We start from the raw sequence: 20404 nt of genomic DNA, 5'->3' as shown, positions 1-20404 counted from the left end.
TGACCCACAGAGGTTGTTGCCCGGTCACAGCAGCCTGTCATCAGGCAAAGGAACTGAACTAGATAATGATGTGGTGTCAAACACTCGGCACAGTCTTTACTTTGTTGCCAAGGCATTCTAGCCAATCAGTAGAATATTATTACCAAAAACAGAAAATGATAGAAATGCACAGTCTAAGAAGAGAAAAGACAATGATGTTTCATGTGTAAACCCTTCATCAGAATCCAGTTCTGGTGAATGAGTTCTACCTGAAACATTAACCCATCTTTACAGATGCTGTTGGACCTGTTGTGTATTTCCAGCATTTCTGTTTTTTTAATTTCAGATTTTCAGCATTTTCTTTCCACCTAGGTTGGGGCAAATGTCTCTTCATAATAATTTTGATTCTTCTCGTCAGTCGGATGTGTAGAAACCCATCACTTGTGTTCAATTATCTCCAAACCAAGTTACTGAGAAACCCACACTGGTGGAGCTTTATATCCGTCTTTCAGATGAGACGTTAAACCGAGGCCCCGTCTGCCCTCTCGAGTGGACGTAAAAGATCCCATGTCATTCTTTCAAAGAAGAGCAGGGGGAGTTCTCCCCGGTGTCCTGGCCAATATTTATCCCTCAATCAAGGTAACAAAAAAAACAGATGATCTGGTCATTATCACATTGATGTTTGTGGGAGCTTGCTGTGTGCAAATTGGCTGCCGCGTTTCCTACATTACAACAGTGACTACGCTTCAAAAGTACTTCATTGGCTGTAAAGTGCTTTGGGACATCTTCAGGACGTGGTAGGCACTATATAAATGCAAGTCTTTCTTTTTTAATATATTTGCCTTATATGAAGCGCACACTCGCACCTCACTTAACTAAATCCAGTATGGCAGAGGCAAGGATTAAAAAGACCTACAAATATGCAGAGGGATTGTGGAGCTGCACCAGCTTCTTTTGTTGATTCATTCTTGGGATGTGGGTGTCACTGGCTAGGCCGGCATTTATTGCCCATCCCCAGTTGCCTTGACTGAATGGCTTGCTCGGCCACTTCAGAGGGCAGTTAAGAGTCCACCTCATTGGTGTGGCACTAGAGTCAAATGTAGGCCGAACTAGGTAAGGTCGGGAGGTTTCCTTCACCTAAATTTCATTAGTGAATGGGTTTTTATGGTCACTTTCAATGATACCAGCTTTTTATTTCTGAATTCTCTGCCATGGTGGGATTTGAATTAATTTTCTCTGGATTATTGGTCCACTAATCCAGTAATATAACTACAGGAAACTCTCGTTTAAACGGCACCTAAATATCCAGAATTCGCTATTAACCGGCAAAATTCTCACTCCGAAAACAACACCTCAATAACCGGAAATGTTGCCGAGTCCGAGTCTCCCGCGGTGGCCGAGTTAGTCAGTGGGGGTAGTTCTCCAAACTGCCACTACTCGGCTTTTTGGGGCTGTCGGAAGTCGGAACACCTCAATAACAGCAGTCTGACTCTCCCGCGCTTCCGGTACTCTCTTCCGATCTGCCAATTACTGTATACTGCTCATTTCTTGATTTTTTAATTTTTGTTTGTTAAAAATAGCCCCGGTAGATAACCCTCTCCATCATCCGGAATTTTTAATCAACTGGCACCATCCCAGTCCCGTCGGTGCCGGATACCAAAGAGTTTCCTGTACTATTTCACACCTAATCTAGAGCTGTCTTTTATCTCCACTAGTCCTATCACCATCTCATCTCATTTTGAATACCTCTTAATGTCTCTTCACTTCTCTTTTGTTCTCTCCCAGCCCCCATACTGGCCTTTTAATCTATTTCATTTCCTGTGCTTCTTCAGTCTTGATAAAGGGTTTACCTGAAACGTTGACTCTATTTTCTCTCCACGAATGTTGCCTGGCCTGCTGAGTTTTTCCAGCATTTTCTGTTGTTATTTCGAGTTTCCTGTATTACTCTACTGTACCCTACTAAAGCTATACAGCATACCATCATAGATCATTGGTAAGCTTCTGGCTGCCTGTCCAATGAGGACCAAGCTACCTATTAGTTTCTAGGTTCATCTGGAGCTGGGCGGGAAGAATCCCAAGTGACAGGTCTACCTCTCCAGGTTCCATTAATGAGCCAGCTTCACTGCTTAATCACCATAATATGGGACATAAGGAACTGCAGGTGTGGAAGGGAGTAGCGCAGAGCTGGCCAAAACGAATGCGAGCTTACCTGGCATGAACCAGTTTCACATTCAAAATTAAAATTAATAAATTACCCCAGGTGTCCAGATTTATTCTGTTCCTTTCAAAAAAAAAATATCTACGGCGAAGAAATCTTTTATCGATATATAAGTGCTTGAACTCGTCAATAGTCTCTCCCACTATGTTAGCGCTTGCTGCACTATTGCCTCACAGCTGTATTACATTATGGTTGATTGCTTGAAATGTTAGTGATTAAAAATGTTTGAATTATTGAAACTCGTCATTCCCTTTGATTAAAGTGTATTCCTGTTGGATATTCCAACACTTCATGAGAGATGTTTTTAACCCTTAAAATGCCAGTGATGCTCTTTGTTGTTGTAAATGGATGCTTTCCAGTGGATTTAGATGTGTTTGGCACAGGCTTGTAGTCTGAGCGTCCTGTGTTATCTAGTCTTTATTTCCCCTGCTTTTCGCCCCTTCTATTCCGAAGCTGCTGACTGTTGGCTGGGATGTGGTTTAACAGACACCAGCAGCCCTCTGATACCTCAGCCAAGTGACCATTTTGAGCTCAAACAGTAAATGTTGTCAGGGCAGTTGACTATGGAAGGCTTCATAGTTGAGCCTGATCCTGTCCTCAATCAATGTCTGCACATCTATGCTCAAGAGTGAAATCCTGAGCTATTGTCCCCCTGCCAGCCCAGGTCAGTTATGGTCACCTGACTGAGGGCAGCTAACTTAACAGAGATTGGAGAACAAACCTGGGACCTTCCTATATGTAAGCAGTCAACGCACTTTAAAATAATCCACTGTATGTTGCGAAGACCCAAGTAAGCACTGGATAATGAGGTCTTCAGCTTATTCCAGTCAAAGCTCCAAACATGGTTAGGTATATAGAACAGACTGTGGCAGAACCACTGAATGACTCTGGCTAACTGTATATAATTCTCTTTAACGAGGTTCTAACACCAGCCTAAATCTGTACCATTGTGTTAGACATTACTGTGTTTTGTATATAGAGTTTGCATGTACGGGGCGTGGCCCCTATAAGAGCGCGGGAAAACGCGGGCAAACGTGATGACGTCACGTCGCAAACCACGGGACTGCCCAGTCAGTCCTTGTGGCATCTCCGTTGAGTAAAGACCTGTTTAGTCGTTCTCTGGTGTTGATCTCAGTTATTCGTAGGAATTTGTTAATTCCTACATTGGTGACCCTGTTTTTGTGAACGTTTTCACAAAAGAAGAGCACAGCATGGAAGCGAACGCCATTTCCCTAAAGCTACCGCAGTTCTGGAAGCAGCAAGCGCCCTCGTGGTTTATTCAGGTCGAGGCCCAGTTCGCCATGAGGAACATTGATGCGGATCAGACCAAGTATCTTTACGTGGTCTCCGCACTCGACAGCTCTACCGCCTCTCGGATCGTCAGCCTCCTCGAAAACCCCCCAACGGTGCGCAAGTATGAAACCCTCAAGGCGCAGTTACTGCAGGTTTTCGGGCTCACAAAATTGGAGCGCGCCCATCGATTACTCGCTATGCCCGGGCTCGGGGACTCCAAGCCTTCAGAGTTGATGAGCCAAATGCTCACACTCCTGGGCTCAGAACGGGAATGTTTCCTATTCCGCGAGATTTTCCTCAGCCAACTGCCTGAACAAGTACAAGCTGCCCTGGCCAGATCTGAAGTTGAAGACTGCGCAACACTCGCTGCGGAGGCTGACAAAATTTTCACTGTAACTCGGCAGTACTGCACCGCCATGAGGCACCCATCCCCCGCAGACACCGCCCCAACTCGTTCGCCTGCTTCTACCACGCGCAGTTCAGCACGAAAGCGAAGCGTTGCCGCCCTCCCTGCAGTTTTCCCCCCCAAAAAAACAATGATTGACACTGCGACCACCGAGGAACGGGTCTAACGGGCACCCCGCGGCCACGATGGCGATCGGCAATGCGGGAAAATTGCTCTTCATCACCGATACTCTCTCCGGTCATCGTTTCCTGTGTGACACCGGAGCGCAGTGCAGCATTTTATCCGCGGCCGCCCTCGATGTGCAGATGGGGAATCACGGCCCTGCCCTTGAAGCGGCCAATGGCGGAACAATTCGGACCTTCGGCAGACGGCGAGTGGAGTTGTGCCTCGGGGGGCAACGTTTTCACTGGGAGTTTGTTACGGCCAAAGTTTCCCAGCCCCTCCTCGGCGCGGATTTCCTGTGCACCAACAGCCTCCTGGTCGACGTTAGGAACCGGCGGCTGATCAACGCAGCAGCTTTTAATTCTCTTCCGTGTTACCGCAGTAACACTACGTCGCACCCTGTCTCCTGTGCGTTCCCGACTCCTGATGAGTTCGCTCGCCTTTTCAGTGAATTCCCCGACCTGACAAGACCCACGTTCTCCTCCACAGCCACGAAACATAGTGTGGAACACCACATCACCACCAGATGGCCGGAGGCGGTCCCCCTGTCATCCACTACTTTGGCTGACGTTCATTTCCTCCTGGATCGCCCGTTTCAGAGTACCCACCGATATTTCGTCAGACAGGGGACCGCAGTTTTCCTCCGAATTCTGGAATGCAGTGGCCCAAGGACTCGGTGTCAAATTACACTGCACCACAGCCTACCATCCATAGGCGAATGGCCTCTGCGAACGTTTCCACCGGTCAATGAAGGCCGCCCTGAGAGCCAGCCTCCAGGACGTTGGATGGGCAGACAAGCTACCGTGGGTCCTGTTGGGCCTTCGCACGGCCCCCAAAGAAGACCTTCACTCTTCATCAGCGGAGCTGGTGTCTGGTCAGCCGCTGCGGGTCCCAGGGGACTTCCTACCAACATCGACGGAGCAATGGTCCGCGTCTGCCCAGCTTGCTAGTCACCAGGAGGCGGCCAGATGTTTCGCACCGGTGCCCACTTCGCACCACGGGCCGCAGAGGTCTCACGTTCCCACAGAGCTTCACAAGGCTGAATACGTCTTTATTCGCCATGACGCGCATAGGGATCCGCTCAAGGCCCCATATACCGGTCCCTTCCGCGTATTTGTCCGTTAAAGCGAATTCTGGGGGGGCGCATGTGGCAGAACCACTGAATGACTCTGGCTAACTGTATATAATTCTCTTTAATGAGGTTCTAACACCAGCCTAAACCTGTACCATTGTGTTAGGCATTACTGTGTTTTGTATATGGAGTTTGCATGTACGGGGCGTGGCCCCTTTAAAAGCGCGGGAAAATGCGGGCAAACGCGATGACGTCACGTCGCAAACCACGGGACTACCCAGTCAGTCCTCGTGGCATCTCCGTTGAGTAAAGACCTGTTTAATCGTTCTCTGGTGTCGATCTCAGTTATTCGTAGGAATTCGTTAATTCCTACAAGACGGTATTTAATATATAACTGGTAACAATGATCAAAGTCAAGACAGCAACAACACTTCCCCTTCTCTGACTCCTCCACAGAACCTTCTGGCTTTTGCTTTATCAACCCAACTTTCCTCTCCCCTTCCCCTGAGATGGGAGGACTCACATCTCCACCATCTCAAGGCCCAGCCCCTCAGGATTGTTTTATTACGAAGTACTTTTGAATGTTTCTGAGAGGCATGATAAGGTGATTTTTAAATGCAAGGTTTTCTAATAGTTTTCTCTGGTCTGCATGACTCAGTTTCACACTGTGCGGCACTGAGACATGAGGGAAAATCAGGATATCTCAAGTTTAATGTGTTGTTCATTAAATTGAACTGCACAGTCTATGCATTGACCTAATTCATTTTAGTTCAGTGGAAGGTAAGCTGATTGAAGTCAAGGACATGTGTCACCATGTATTAAATGGCCCTGCATATGTCTAAAGTGCTCATTAAAGCATTTGTGTGGACTACAAATATTGTAGCACAATGACTCCATGTTACCCAACTGCTGCAAAATCTCCTTGAGGTAAGTTATGGTGGAGGTCTGATACTGTGCTTTGATCACAACAAAGGGACCGTTACATAAGATTCACAAGTGAATTATTCACTATGACTGAACACGTGGGACAGCTAGAATCGTGTGGAAATACATGGATTGGGCATAATGAATGAAGGGGCAAGTAGTGGAGTGGAAGATTTATCAATTGTCAGTATTTAGCAAACAAGTATTTAGCAAACAAATCCAACCAGTCTGCTCTGATTTGTCTGTAAGGTTCCAATGTCAAATGGGCAGTATCAATCCACCATCCAGTGGGCATGGCCCCACAGAACAAAATATGTCCCTAATTTGGCACTCGACCAAGGAAAGGCTGCAGAATGGATGGTTTTGGGGTAATGGAGAAATGATGCATTAGTAGCAGTAGGGGTGCTCTTCTGAGCTTGGGGCTGGCACATTGCTGAGATAGAGTAGAGGGAACTTTAGTCCCACATCTAACCATGCTCTATCTGACCTGAAGTGTTGGGTGCTTCAAATAGTAAGTCCCTTAGCTCATGCTTCCATCGCTCACATTGATGAACGCAAAATTCTCTTGCCACCACAGATGAGATGAAGCATTTCAGTGCACCCAGTCCTTTGGACCATCGCTGAATTATCCAGGAAAGTTTGATCACCCTAAATCAAAATAAGGTCAAATCCTAATATAATGTTTTCTGATTGGCTGGAAAATAAAATGTCCTTTGTTCCAATCAGAAACTAATTTTCATTGAGGTGGTCCTGAATGGATTAATAGAGGGAAGAAAGAAAGACTTGCATTTATATAGCACCTTTTATGACCGCACACCGTCCCAAAGTGCTTTATAGCCAACGGATACAATGAAGATCACTGTAGGCAGAGTAATACTGGTAAGCTTAAGCAATATGGAGGGTTTTTTTCTTTACAGAAACAGATTAGATAAAACAACAGAGTACATACGGAGAAATAGAAGAACATAAATGATAAGAGAAGTAGAGGTTAAGCGCACAGGGAAAGAAGAGAGACAGAATAAAATTACTTCTCCAAAAGCAAAATACTGCAGATGCTGGAAATCTGAAATAAAAACAGAAAATGCTGGAGAAACTCAGCAGGTCAGGCAGCATCTGTGGAGAGAGAAACAGAGTTAACGTTTCCGGTCGATGACCTTTCGTCAGATTCTGAGGAAACGTTAACTCTGTTTCTCTCTCCACGATGCTGCCTGACCTGCTGAGTATTTCCAACATTCTCTGTTTTTATTTATTCTTCTTTAGAATCTTTTAAAAAAGTATATTTCATTTAACACTTAGTAGATTGCTCACCCAGGCTTGCGCTTCTTGTAAGGGTGAGTTTGAAGGTTAATGTGCCGTTCCTATGGTTTTAATGTGAAAAAAGTATCAAATATTGACCTGATGATATGAACAAGTTGAGATCTTTTCCATTTGACCGGTTAATAAAGCAAGGGTGCGTCATGGAACTGGCCAGGTTTCCCCTCTTGATTACTATCCAGTGGCTGCTGCTCAAAGTGTGCATGTGTGGACATCAAATGAGGACAGAATTGAGTTGCAGCGGTGACATCTCCCGCAGTGTAATAACTTGCCAACACTCACTGTCTGGGCTCACACAGGAAGGACGATCACTTGGGAAAGGCATTTGTGAAATCATACCCCAGCAAGGAGTTAACACATTCAGGAGTGGGAGAGGAGAGATGTTTGGCAGATAGAAAAGAAAAAAAAAATAGCATTAAGGTAAAAATAGGACAGGGTGAGAATGGAGAATTGTTAATGTTCATTTTAATCACGCAGGCTTAATATTATATTAGTGAGGTGACTCCTGATCTTTGTTCCAGTGCCATGGTGAGCTGAAATCAAACAAAACCAGTCTTCCCGGCGAGACCAGTGATGCGCTATCAATTCTAATAAAAGGCTAGGCAGAGTTCAGAACAACAGGCTTTTATTAACTACTGAATTGCACTTCAGACAGATCAGGACTATGCCTCTAGTGGACGACCGAATGCCAGGAGCTGCCATGCGGCCGCTCTTATACTCGGTAGCCCAGGGGCGGAGTCAGCTGAGGCATAGTCAGGCACAACAGTGAAACAAGAGTGAACGACAACAACAACAACAACAACAGTGAACACAGTGGTTTACCACAACCAGACTATCCATAGACGTGCTAGCATTCCAAGAGTTCAAGTTACATTAATGTTCGAGTAATAACTAATACTGCTGATATCTCCATAGCATTATTGCTTTAATATGAGGCAATTTCTGAGTCTCACAGTTGGTGATGTTAGAAAAAGATGACCAGGCCAAAGGGTACCGAGTTCCTTGCAGATGTTAATTTAGACCCCAAGTAGCAGAAGATAACTTTTTAATGGAACTTTTCTAAAAACATTCCGGTTGGCATATGGGCCTGTCTATGGCTGTTATATTGCTTCAGTAAAACGTTTTGTTCTCTCCTGTCTTCCAATGCCTGGCATAAGCCCATCCGTGGGAGACGTGGGAGTGAGGCAGGTCCCAAACACGTGACTTCCACCACCTAGATGGACAAGGGTAGCAGGTGCATGGGAACGCATTTTCTCCAGGTTCCCCTCCAAGCCACGCACCAACTTGGACATAAATCAGCATTATTTCACGGTCGATGTGTCAAAGTCCTCGGACTCCCTACCCGACAGCACTGTGATGAGAGTGCCTTCACTACAGGGATTGCAGCGGTTCAAGGAGAAGGCGGCTCACCATCACCTTCTCAAGGGCAACTAGGGACGGCCAACAAATGCTGGCCTTGCTAGCAATGCTCATATTCCCAGCAGGAATATTAAAAAAAAACAGAACGGCAAATTTTTCTCTTGCTTTTATCAAACTTAAAATGTTTGCGTGGCAAAAAAAAAATCCATATATCGCCATGGTTACCACGTGCGTAGATGTCATGAAAAAACAACCTGCAGATGTTTAGAAATCTGAAGTTCAAACAGAAAATGCCAGAGTAGCACTGCAGATCAGCCAGTACCTAGAGAGAGAGAGAGAAAAGAGACAGGTTAACATTTTTGGACAGTGCACTTCGGAGCAGATGTCACGGCAACCGGCCGCAACTCGGCTGTCGATGCTCATGTTGCCCTTGGAAGAAGCAGTGAGGAGGGAATTCTGGGAAGCGCAATGCCACATACGCCGCGACTTCCTTCATCCAAATTGCACTTGCACAGGTGGCGTGGAAAGGTGGCGGGTCTTGGGAACGGAAAGTCCAACGTGAGGAGAGAGCTACTGGTGAGGGGGGCTTTGTCAGGTGATTTTACAGCGAGCTCTGTTCCTGCGGCTTCTTAAACAGACGGTGACTCACTTTTTTGCCGCCTTGTGGAACATCTGTAAATGTTACAGCACAGTGAAGCTTCATTCGCATGATCCGGCTATAACCTGCCATCATTTCAAAGGTATTCTAAGTAAATCCCATCGAAGCAAAAGCCAACATTATCAAAAAAAAAGTCCTTTTAAGTTTAGAAAAAAATTAAACCTGAATTGAGAGAATCTACACAGCCCGAAGCAGGGTATCATTCTTTTTTCTTTTACAAAATCCCAGCCTTCAGTAGACGAAGAATAATGGGCACATTAATGAAGTATATGTTAACAATCACCCTGTATAAACAGTTTTACATCAGTCTTACTCGACTGAGCTGGTGGTATGAAGCAATTTACAAATGTTTAAACAAAAAATCTAAAAGACCTGTTTTCAATTTTAAAGTATTTATATACACCTCAATTACATACGCCCCCACCTTCAGTAATATACACGGGACCTTTTGTACCAATCTCTCAGTAATATACACTGCCTTCTTTGTATCAGTCACTCAGTTATATACAATGGAACCTTAATTATCTCCATCACACCCTTTCTATTCAACTTACCCTCCACAGTATAAACCTGTCTGTTATATACACTGCCACGATAGTTGTATGCATTTCTCCCTCAGTGCTATAAACCTCTATTATAATACACCTCACTCTTGGTCACGCGTCTCCAATCTTAGTGTAAACTTCTCCATTATAAAATAATTGCAATCTCCATTATGTACATCATACTGAATCTGTACGAATCAATATCAATCTCTCAAGTTATATCTACTCACGCTCACTTATAAACCTGCCGTTAAAGCACAACTGCTTACATTTCTATCGTGCTCTTCACGTACAGAAAGACATCTCAAAATGCATTAGAAACATAGAAACATAGAAGATAGGAGCAGGAGTAGGCCATTCGGCCCCTCGAGCCTGCTCCGCTATTCAATGAGATCATGGCTGATCATCCAAATTCAGTACCCTGTCCCTGCCTTCTTCCCATATCCCTTGATCCCTTTAGCCTTAAGAAATATATCTAACTCCTTCTTAAATATATTTAATGAAGTGGCCTCAACTGCCTTTTGTGGTAGAGAATTCCACAGGTTCACCACTCTCTGGGTGAAGAAATTCCTCCTCATCTCTGTCCTAAATGGCTTACCCCTTATCTTTAGACTGTGACCCCTGGTTCTGAACTCCCCCGCCATCGGGAACATCCTTCCTGCATCTAGTCTGTCTAGTCCTGTTAGAATTTTATAAGTTTCAATGAGATCCCCTCTCATTCTTCTAAACTCCAGCGAGTATAAGCCCAATCGACCCAATCTCTCCTCATACGTCATTCCTGCCATCCCAGGTATCAGCCTGGTGAATCTTCGCTGCACTCCCTCCATGGCAAGAACATCCTTCCTCAGATAAGGCGACCAAAACTGCACACAATACTCAAGGTGCGGTCTCACCAAGGCCCTGTACAACTGCAGCAAGACATCCTTGTTCCTGTACTCGAATCCTCTCACTATGAAGGCCAACATACCATTTGCCTTCTTAACCGCCTGCTGCACCTGCATGCTTACCTTCAGCGACTGGTGCACAAGGACACCCAGGTCTCGTTGCACTTCCCCTTCTCCCAATCTATTGCCGTTCAGATAATAATCTGCCTTCCTGTTTTTGCCACCAAAGTGGATAACCTCACATTTATCCACATTATATTGCATCTGCCATACATCTGCCCAATCACCCAACCTGTCCAAATCATACTGGAGTTTCTTGGCATCCTCCTCACAGCACACACGCCCACCCAGCTTTGTGTCATCTGCAAATTTGGAGATATTACATCTAGTTCCCTCGTCTAGATCATTAATATATATTGTGAATAGCTGGGGTCCTAGCATTACTTTGAGGAGAGAAAATAAATAGTGCAAGGCGACGAGCAGGAGGGAAAAAGGATGGCGAGGGTTGGGGCGGGAGTGTTCCGGTCAAAGAGGGGTTCTAAGGAGGGAGTTCCAGAGGTTAGCAGCAAACAGGTTGAACGAGAGGCTCCTAAAGGTGGAGACTGCGTTAGAGGAGTAGAGGGTTCACGTGGGTACGTAGGAGAAATAACCGGAAGGAAGAGTAATCTAGTGCAGAAGAGCATAGGGCGCATGTGGCTAGCTAGGGGAGTGATGGCCACAAGGAGTAACCTGGTGTCAAAGGACTGAAGGGTGCAGGTGCATATGTAACCTGGTATTAGAGGAGTATAAGTTGCATGTGTGTGCATAATGGAGGGAATGGGGATATGATGAATGTGGTTCAGAGGAGCATAGGGTGCGCGTTTGTTTTTATTTGTTCTTGGGATGTGAGCACACTGCTGATCCTGAGGGATTGGAGTCACATGCAGCAGTGCCAGGTGTCCCTTCCCTGAAGGACAATAGGGAACTAGTGAATTAGTGATACCCGCCCTCCTGTATGCTTCAGAGACATGGACCATTTACAGCAGGCACCTCAAAGCACTGGAGAGGTACCAGCAATGCTGCCTCTGCAAGATCCTGCAAATCCATTGGCAGGATAGGCGCATCAACGTCAGTGTTCTTGCTCAGGCCAACATCCCCAGCATCAAAGCTCTGACCACGCTCGATCAGCTCCGATGGACGGACCACATCGTCTGCATGCCCGATACGAGACTTCCAAAACAAGCGCTCTACTTGGAGCTCCGACACGGCAGGAGAGCCCCAGGTAGGCAGAAGAAATGCTTCAAGGACACCCTCAAAGCCTCCTTGAAAAAGTGCAACATCCCCACCGACACCTGGGAATCCCTGACCCAAGACCGCACAAAGTGGAGGAGAAGCATTCGGGAAGGCGCCAACCACCGCGAGTCTCTTCACCGGGAGCAAGCGGAAGCCAAGTGCAAACAGCGGAAGGAGCGCACGTCAACCCAAACACCCCACCCACCCATCCCTTCAACCACCGTCTGCCCCACCTGCGACAGAGACTGTAGGTCCCGCATTGGACTCATCAGTCACTTGAGAACTCATTTTTAATGTGGAAACAAGTCATCCTCGGTTCCGAGGGACTGCCTCAGAAGAAGAGTTGAGTTTCTATGACAATCATTTGTGGCTATTTTCCTGGTACTAGCTCACAAATGACCAGATTTATAGAATTCAAATTTACGGTGGATCATGACTTCTGTGTTGCTGGTCCAGTACCATCACCACTAGACTGCCATGTCCAGTTGTAAATATGGTTACATAGTGGAGGGAATGGAGATATCAGGTGCCTGAGGAGTCTAGTGTACATGGTGGAGAGACTGGGGGCAAGTAGTAACCTGATATCACAAGAGCCAAGGGCACACAAAGCCAGAGGAGACTGCTAAGGTAGATTGGGGCGTGGTCACGGAGTGATTTAAAAGCAGGGGCAAGAATTTTGATGTTGATTCTCTGGGGTACAGGGTGCCAGTGGCACGTGGAGAGGACTGGGGTAATGGGAACGCATGCCTTTGTGCGGAATTAGCTCCTAACTTGATCATGCTGTGTTTGATGCGTCACAGGCACTTGCTTATGTGCTCACCTCACTGCAACATGCTTGGCTTTGGACTGAGAGTTAAGCTGTCATAAATTTATTAAAATAGAAGGTTTCACACAATGCCTGAACTGAAGGACCATTAATAAAAAGAAAACACAAATAAATCTGCAACAGCAAGATAAACATTTGAAAGGAATGGCAGGGAATTAATTATTAAAATTAACGTTTACTTTAAAAAACAACTGATCTTGTAATTGTTACCCTGTGTAAAATGTGCTGAACAGATCATTAGTAGAGTGTAAAAAAATATATAGGAAGCCAGAGTCTCAATTGGCTGAATTGCAGAGCATGCTATTCCCAATTTGAATGACCCATAACTCATTAATGATTTGGCTTAGCTGGCAATCTACTCATAATGGATCATTAATTACTCATAATAAAACTGATCCTGGTGTTTTGGGCTCTCCGAAGAATTCTCACTAATGCAGTGAAACATGTTTTATTGCTCTGTAGCTTCCACTTTTACATTCTTTTACTCCCCCCAGGAAACAAAGTGTAAGATGTTATTTGGGATTTAATTAACCTTTTTGCTGCAGAATAATCATGTTTGCAGCAGGTGAGGACGACTCGGATGTGAGCTGAGGGCGAGTTTTATTAGAAGAGCCACCCTATCTATTCCCCCCCCCCCCCCCCCCGTCAAAAAAAAAAGGTTGTGGGTTCATACTCCCACTCCAGAGACTTGAGCACAAAATCTGGGCTGACACTCCAGTGCAGTGCTGAGGGAGCGCTGCACTGTCGGAGGTGCTGTCTTTCGGATGAGACTTTAAACCGAGGCCCCGTCTACCCTCTCGGGTAGACGTAAAAATTCCATGCCGCTATTTCAAAGAAGAGCAGGGGGGTTCTCCCTAGTGTCCTGGCCAATATTTATCCCTCAACCAACATCACTAGATAAACAGATTACCTGGTCATTCTCTCATTGCTGTTTGTGGGAGCTTGCTGTGTGCAATTTGGCTGCAGTGTTTCTAGCATTACAACAGCAATTACACTTCAGAAGCCCTTCATTGACTGTAAGGTGCTTTGGGACATCCTGAGGTTGTGAAAGGCGCTATATAAATGCATGTCTTTCTATATATCTGTATATCTTTGCATACATATAATTTATATCACAAACACTCTGGGTTCCTGAAGACTACCAGATTCAAAGGAAGTGACGCTGGGACTGCCTGTTGTATTGCTAAACTATACAGAAAGCCACAGGTTCAGTAGCGGGTCTGTGCTGATTTCAGCGGGGCAGCAGTTTAGGTGTTACATTAGGCCTCCGTGCCCCGGGATAAAGTGGATAAAAATCAACCCGAGTTCCTGCTTCTAAGTGCATGTGAGTAGCAGACAGGATAGGATTCGTTTTATATGTGATCCCTGTTACAGTCAAATAGCAAGTCATTGCTCAGGCTGGAAAATAGCCACATTGGGGAGGGCGGGGGTAGAAAAGTGGAAGCAACATTTTAATTGATGAAGAATTTAAATATATTTGGTATTGTACATAAGGTGAATTCAATTCCTTCAGGAGTTTGCCTTCAAACCGTACCCGAGCAAATCAGGCCCAGCTCCCTTAATAAGATTCTGCACCCCTTGTTTGATGAAGAATCTGATGTCCAATAAAATCATGCACGCTCCTCCCATCATCCTCTGCCCACAGTTCCACAGTGGTCAAATTGACAGTGTTAACAAGGTAGGGCATTTGGTTTTGTGATTACTGCAAAATTAAACAAAAATGGAAAGAAGGATACATTTTTAACATTTGCCCATTTGAATCATGGCTTTTTTGGACAATATACTCAACATGACGGATCCTCACAGGGATCAGGGTGGAAGCCCCTTTAAAGAGGCCATCCTTTCTAATTGGCATGTTTATCCAAGACTGACACTCCCAGATAAGCACTGTGATTTGTTTTGATACAGTACTCCAAACTACAGACACCCGCAAGTTACTGAAGAGAACTTGATTTTGCTTCATGCAATGTTTTTGCCACATAGCAATGACTATCATTGGGTAGAATGAACCCTGGGGAGCAAGGGTCTGATTTACAAGCCATGATCACAGAACAATGATCCATGCATTGATGTAGCCGCTTATATGAGAACATTTTTCTCCACAATCCTATTTGCTTGATGTCCCATTCTATGTTTGTGAAAAATGTTTCAGTGAAATATTTGTTAATTCATTCCTCCAACTAAATATTGGGAAGACCGAAGCCATTGTCTTCAGTCCCCGCAACAAACTCTTTTCCCTAGCTCTCGACTCCGTCCCTCTCCCTGGCAACTGTCTGAGGCTGAACCAGACTGTTCGCAACCTTGGTGTCATATTTGACCCCGAGATGAGCTTCCGACCACATATCCATACCATCACCAAGACCGCCTATTTCCATCTCCAGAACATCGCCCGACTCCGTCCCTGCCTCAGCTCATCTGCTGCTGAAACCCTCATTCATACCTTCGTTACCTATAGACTTGACTATTCCAACGCACTCCTGGCCAACCTCACACGTTCTACCCTATGAAAACATGATGTCATCCAAAACTCGGCTGCCCGTGTCCTAACTCGCACCAAGTCCCATTCACCCATCACCCCTGTGCTCGCTGACCTACATTGGCTCCCGGTTAAGCAACGCCTCGATTTCAAAATTCTCATCCTTATTTTTAAATCCTTCCATGGCCTCGCCCCTCCCTATCTCTGCACTCTACTCCAGCCACATAACACTCTGAGATATCTGTGCTCCTTTAACTCTGGCCTCTTGAGCATGCCCAATTTTAATTGCTCCACCATTGGTGGCCGTGCCTTCAGCTGCCTAGGCCCTAAGCTCTGGAATTCCCTGCCTAAACCTCTCCACCTCGCTACCTCTCTTTCCTCCTTTAAGACGCTCCTTAAAACCTACCTCTTTGACCAAGCCTGCCTTAATATCTCCTTAAGTGGCTCGGTGTCAAATTTTATTTTATAACACTCCTGTGAAGCGCCTTGGGATGTTTTACTGCGTTAAAGGCGCTATATAAATGCAAGTTGTTGTTGTTGTTGATTGTCAAATTATCTCCTGCTACCTACAGTCTCGCTCTCCAATGTCAGTAAGTGTGAGGTGATACATTTTGGTTTTATACTCTGAATGGAAGTAAGCTTGATGCTGTGGAAGAACAGAGGGTTTGGGGTTTTACGGGTTCACATGACATTAAAGGCAACATCTCAGGTTGATAAGGTTATTAAAAAAAAAGCAAATGGAATACTAGGTTTTATCAAAAAGTTGTAGAACATAAAAGCCAACAGGTAATGATGAGCTGATATATAACCTTAACAACATTTATCCCTGAACCGACATCATTAAAACAGATTATCTGGTCAGTGTCTCATTGCTGTTTGTGGGAGCTTGCTGTGCGCAATTTGGCTGCCGGATTTCCCACATTACAACAGTGACTACACTTCAAAAGTACTTCATTGGCTGTAAAGCGCTTTGGGACATCCTGAGGTTGTGAAATCTGCTGTATAAATGCAAGTCCTGTAAGACCTCACTTAGAGTACTGTGTGCAGCGCTGGGCTCCATGCTATAAGAAGGGTATTGAGGCTTTAGAGAGGTTCACTAGGATCCTGCCTGGTACAAGGAAATGCAAAAAATTTTGTTAGAACAATAAGAAAGAAAAGAAAGACTTGCATTTATATAACACCTTTCCGGACCACTGGACATCTCAAAGCGCCTTACAGACAATTAAGTACTGCTTTTGAAGTGTAGTCAATGTTGTAATGTAGGAAACGCGCAGCCAATTTGCACACAGCAAGCTCCCACAAACAGCAATGTGATAATGACCAGATAATCTGTTTTAGTGATGTTGATTGAGGGATAAATATTGGCCAGGACACCGGGGATAACTCCCCTGCTCTTCTTCAAAATAGTGCCATGGGATCTTTTACATCCACCTGAGATTAAAAACATTTACAATATTGTGATCATTCCATTGTATCATACAAATCCATTCCGCTGCTCTGCACAGCCATTCCTCCACCACATATTAACATCAAAACCTGAAGTTTAATTTGTCTCCCATAACATATGCTGATCTATTGTACTTTAAAAATTGATCAGTAATCATGGCTCCGAATGAGGGACTTGTGCCTGATAATCCACCCATCATTTAATGTCCGGCTCTTCCCTCCTCTCATGCTCCTTCCCAACTTTTCGAGCAGCTGTTGCTTTCTCCTGCAGCCTCCGGCTCATTTTCACCTCCTGTTTGAACCTTCCCTGCAGTTGCAGCCACTTCCTTACATTAGGTTTGGGCCAGGGAGCTGCCCCTTCTCCCTCCTTCTGCCCCTCACTAACCTTTCCCTTTCCACACTATGCCACCCCACCCCCCACTTCCATGTCTCTGTCCCCCTCTGACTTCTCACTCTCAAACTTTTCTGTAACCTCCCATCCCTGCTCCCTGTCAGATACATATTCTCCCTTAGAGTGTCTTCCTGTTACCACGGTTTCTCCAACAGTGTCACTCCCTTCGGCCTCATCTCCACCGCTGACCCTTGCTCCCCGTTTCTTCTCTCTCTGGGACAATGGTGCATCTGCACCTATCTTGCTCCCTTCTGGCATCTTTGTTTCCCCACTCCCGTCCTGCTGCCCCCTTTAAGGTTCCTGCCTCTTGTACCCTCTCCTTGTCTTGCCCCCTCCTGCTCCCCGAGATGTCCGGCTCCCCATCTTTCTTTGGAGTACTTATGCTTACCCTGCACCCACCTCCTCTCTCCCCACGGACACCAGATTCTTTAGGAAGAGCCAACCCGTATTATGGTTCGACTCTGCCCTCGACCCGTGCTGCCCGCTGCTGTCTTTGTCCTTTTCCACCATACTTGGTGTGTACTCCACCATCTCCATCCTGTTCTCTGCTCCGCAATTTTCTGCCTCTTTCTGCGCTCTTTTCTCCTTCCATTCACCAGCTGTGTCCTCTGCCTGCACCGCTCCTCCAGCTGTTCCACTCACACCTCCTGTTCCTTCTCCTTCTGCCATCTCCTTGTCACTCAAGGGGCTTCCTTCTGCCTCACACTCACAGTGGGTGGGGCCTTTGTGACACACCCCACAGCTCTCCACCTTGCAGCTCCAAGCAATGTGTCCAGACTCGCTGCAGTTATAACAGTACAAGTCTGAACAGCTTCTTACAAGATGGTCATGTCCAAGACAATAATAACAAACCTTCTTCTGGTTATCATGCAGTACCCAGAAGTACTGCACTCCTTCCATTGTCTTGAATTTCATGCTACACGGCAATGACTTCACCCCCTCTGGGAACCGTACCTTTACATAACGGGTTCCATCTGCTACCCGCATTCCTGGATAGTAGCTCCTCTTTATTGCCGAGCAAATTTTAATGTCCCATAACTCCAACTCTTTTATTAGCACATCGTCCTCAACATAAACCGACAGGTTTAAGAATGAGATCACCACCTCTTCAGAATATAGCAGAGATACCTCCAAGAACTTATCTCCAACCTTCAAACTCAGTAAAAGTCTTTCCACCTCCTCTTGGCCACTGACTGTCACCTCGAACCCAACATTCGGCTTTGGTCGGCAGGCAAAGCAGCTTCCCTCACCGCAGTCCTCATGTACCACCTGGATAATATCCCAAGCTCGTATCACCTTATCCTCGCACTGAACCACCACCGTGTTTTCTTTTCAAAACCTCCTGGGGTCCCGGCCCAAATCTTTGGGCCTTTTTTTCTCCTTTCTCCCAACATTTTATCCCGTGATTAAATTCATCCTGGGAGCACTGTGCTCTGAGGGGCCCGGCACTCCGGGCCCCTCAGCAGCTATCTCAGCACCAAAAAGGCCCTAAAACCTGAAAAAAAACCCCACCACCAACCTTTTACAAACTCACTCCAACTCCCTGCAGTAATCAAGCACCCAGCAGCACCTGCTCACTCCCTAGCCCCTCCCACCTACAGAATGCTACCCACTGAGCCACGGCTGACACACATTACAGGGTGATATGATAGAAGTGTTTAAAGTGATGAAAAGCTGGGACAGGGGAGATAGAAGCAGGTCTACCTCTACTGGCACATGCCAACACCATTTCTGGCTGAAGGTGGGATAAACTGCTTGGTCACGAATTATCCCAACTGCTTGCCAGTGCACACCTTCCCTAGCTTTTGTGGACAGTTTGGCGGTCACAAATTGTCTACTTCAAACAACTATACACAAGGCCTCGCACATCTGGAGTTGCTTGCTGCTCTGGTATCGTGGAGTCTGTCCAGCAATATAAATGGAGTGAATTCCATGGCACTGTGAGCCAAATGGCTCAAAAAACAGCCTCTTTTTCGATAGGGAGACTCCAGCATCAGATGGATTTGCTGCTAGACTCGGGAAGTTTTCTTTAAGTCTATTTAGGTGGGTTTGTTTCTGCATTTGGGCGTGTTTGTTGACCTGTTTGCTGAAGTGTTTCTCGTGGAGACAATGGACCAACTTGCTTCCAGACCTCCTCGAGCCTGACCCGCAGAACCCTTGGGGCATCCTGCAGGCAAAGTGTCAGCTTCGCAGGCATCTCCTGCACTTAGGACTGTTTCCCATTTCCCATTTTAAGTCAATAACAGCAAAACCAAAAGGAACTTTCAGAATCAGCTGTCCACTGGTATCAGCAAAATCCATTACAGGAGGGCGTTACTACGAGTCCTCCAACACCAACAGGCTTAAAGCTACAGTCTTCCTATTTCTTCTTCTTGATTGCTCCTGCTAGCAACCAAGTATGGTAAAGCATTTAATACACAGGATATTAGTCTGTGACATGCGATATCCCAGGGCAGTGGAAGCAGTGTAACATTTTGAACAGCGGACAATAGTACAATATCATACAGAACAGCAGAGTACAATGTTGTTTGAAACAGCGCAGCAAAATTCAATACAATGCAAAAGTCTAATTCATTAGAGTATAATAGAATAGAGTTATTGCATGATAAAGTACAACATAATGCAGTACACAATTCATTAACCATCCTACAAATAATACAAAAGCATGCAGTTCAATGTAATACAATACGGTAGATTATCACAACACAATACGGCCCAACTAGAAAGCAGTACCATACAGTACAATGCAACAGCGGACAAAACAATCTGAAACAGTAAACCAGTAAAACCAATATAGCTTATAATGCAGTGTAGTAGAAACCAATGCAATATTCTACAATATAATGCATTATGGTACATCATAGAATACAAGAAAGACAGACTTGCATTTCTATAGCGTCTTTCACGACCATCGGACATCCCAAAGCACTTTGCAGCCAATTAAGTACTTTTTGAAGTGTAGTCACTGTTGTAATGTAGGAAACACGGCAGCCAATTTGTGCACAGCAAGCTCCCACAAACAGCAAAGTGATAATGACCAGATAATCTGTTATAGTGCTGTTGATTGAGGGATAAAATATTGGCCCAGGACACCAGGAATAACTCCCCTACTCTTCTTCGAAATAGTGCCCTGGGATCTTTTATGTCCACCTGAGAGGACAGACCTTGGTTTAACATCT

At 45.5% G+C, this 20404-nt stretch overlaps 1 protein-coding gene and 1 long non-coding RNA gene across 5 annotated transcripts in view; one reads left to right on the top strand and one right to left on the bottom strand.

Moving 5' to 3' along the window:
* The window catches only part of LOC147108825 (transcription factor MafB-like), a 388751-nt gene that overhangs the window by 236886 nt on the left and 131461 nt on the right, over positions 1-20404 (top strand). The gene's annotated exons all lie outside the window — the stretch shown is intronic.
* The window catches only part of LOC147108826 (uncharacterized), a 58661-nt gene continuing 46233 nt past the window's right edge, over positions 7977-20404 (bottom strand). Inside the window, exon 2 of the long non-coding RNA XR_015080674.1 lies at positions 7977-9049. This is a non-coding gene — a long non-coding RNA (uncharacterized LOC147108826). The remainder of the gene's footprint in view (positions 9050-20404) is intronic.

Source organism: Somniosus microcephalus, chromosome 13 (assembly GCF_052327205.1).
Source record: "Somniosus microcephalus isolate GS21.2 chromosome 13, FLI_Smic_1.0, whole genome shotgun sequence".
NCBI lineage: Eukaryota > Metazoa > Chordata > Chondrichthyes > Squaliformes > Somniosidae > Somniosus > Somniosus microcephalus.
The sequence above is the reverse complement of the archived record's forward strand: the minus strand, read 5'-3'. Positions and strand labels throughout refer to the sequence as shown.